Source organism: Martes martes, assembly GCF_963455335.1.
Source record: "Martes martes genome assembly, chromosome: X".
In the NCBI taxonomy this organism is placed as follows: domain Eukaryota; kingdom Metazoa; phylum Chordata; class Mammalia; order Carnivora; family Mustelidae; genus Martes; species Martes martes.
In genome coordinates, this window is record NC_137897.1 from 120,922,355 (window position 1) to 120,924,043 (window position 1,689).

The 1,689-nt window shown below is 51.4% G+C and overlaps 1 pseudogene across 1 annotated transcript; it reads right to left on the bottom strand.

The window, feature by feature from the left end:
- Positions 1-379: 379 nt before the first annotated feature.
- Positions 380-1,348, bottom strand: LOC308337513 (protein SET-like; annotated as a pseudogene). Its single transcript has one exon. The product of its transcript is annotated as a protein SET-like (transcript).
- Positions 1,349-1,689: the final 341 nt, after the last annotated feature.

Genomic DNA, 1,689 nt, shown 5'->3' on the forward strand with positions numbered 1-1,689 from the left:
AGCTTCGGGCTTCCTTCTGCTAAGGGAGCAGAAGGTTTTTCTTTTTTTCCCACAGAGCACAGTGGTGTTGATTCCATAGTTTTTGTTGAGACAGGAAGGCATAAAAATAAATTTGGGAGGAAAGGGGTAGATATGTTTTTCCCACTGCATTCCGCTCAAGGTGCTTCCCCCCAAAATAACCTGCGAACCATGGTATAGAGGGAGGGAGAAGAGATTTCAGAAAACAGGGCAAATGAGCACAAGAGGAGGAAAAAAAAAACTTGCTCCCAGGGACTGCAGAACATTAAAAAAGGAAGGTTGGAATCCAGGGGTGTTCCATTACTCAGCTTCTCCTCCCGCCTCCTCTCCTCCTCCCCGAACGTCGTCATCGTCATCTGCCTCACCTTCCCTTCATCTCGTCCTTCATCGGCGTCTTCCAGTCCTCCCTCTTCAGCATCACCGTCTTCTCCCCCTTCCCCTCCTCCATCATGCACATCGGGCGCCAAGCAGTGCTGTCACGGATTTGGCCAAATACCATCTTGGGGGACCCGTGCGGAGTCGTCCGGCCCTGCGTGAGGGTGGGGAGGGGAGCCGGCGAGGAGGCTCCTGGCTCGTCAGGCGATCTCTTCCTGCTGGCGGGCTGCTGCCTTGGACTTGACCGTTTCTCGTCAAATCCTTTCTAGATTTCCATTTGATGTCAGTGGACTTTGAAGATGGATCACCACTCTCATTCAGATGACATTCTTTGGAGAGAACTTTATTTTCAAACTAAGGGTTTTCACCAAAAAATTTTTTTAAAAAGTGTATTCTGTACCCTGATTTAATATCTTCAAATTCGGTCACTTCAGCTCTTGTCAAATAACGCAGGGCCTCTTCGTCCCCCTCCCCAAGCAGAGCCGACACTTGTGGATGGCTGACAAGTGTGCTTACCCCCAACTTGGGAATTTTGGTGATGAAGTCCGACCTCTTCCGAAGAAAAGGTTGGCGGAGTTTGCTTTATTTCTGTTCCACTTTCAAAATCTCCTCACTGGCCTGTTCTTTACGTCTGCCTGTTTCCTTTTGTGCTTCATCAATCCGTTCACATTGCTTCTTGCTGTTCCTTTTCTCTCTTCACCCAGTGCCGAGAGGCGGCCTTCTCCTCCGGCTTGGGGGCAAGGGGCACTCTCGCTTTCTCCGGTTGAGGCGGGAGCACAGACTGGCGTTTGGGGGCCGTGCTGTGAGGAAGGTCCACGAGACAGGAGCAGACGCGCGCCCGGGAGAAGCTCTCATTGCTCCCTGCCTTTTCCTTTGCTGGAGATTGGATCATTTCAACAGCATTTTCCAGTGCATTGGCGTGACGTTGCTCATAACACCCATTATTTGAAATCATGACCGCGTCTGCAGTTCTGCGTCATTTTCCGTTCATGACATGGCTCCTCGGTGCCCTTCCTCTCGTCCTGACGAGGTGTGTCCGTGTTATGATCCTGCCAGGGAAGCTCCCACCTCAGCCAGGCAGTTCTGCTTCGCGCCCCCCCCCCCCGGCTCCATCGATCGTGTCACCATGCTGGGGACAACACCATGCTGTGGACAGTGATGCAGACATCGTGTCTACGCCGGTGTCTGAAGTGGGAACGACACAAAGACCCAAATACAAGTGGGTGAACTCTGTTCCGAACTTAAGGAAAAGTGGATTTTCTCTCAACTGAAGCAGGACTTTTTCATGAGAAAAGA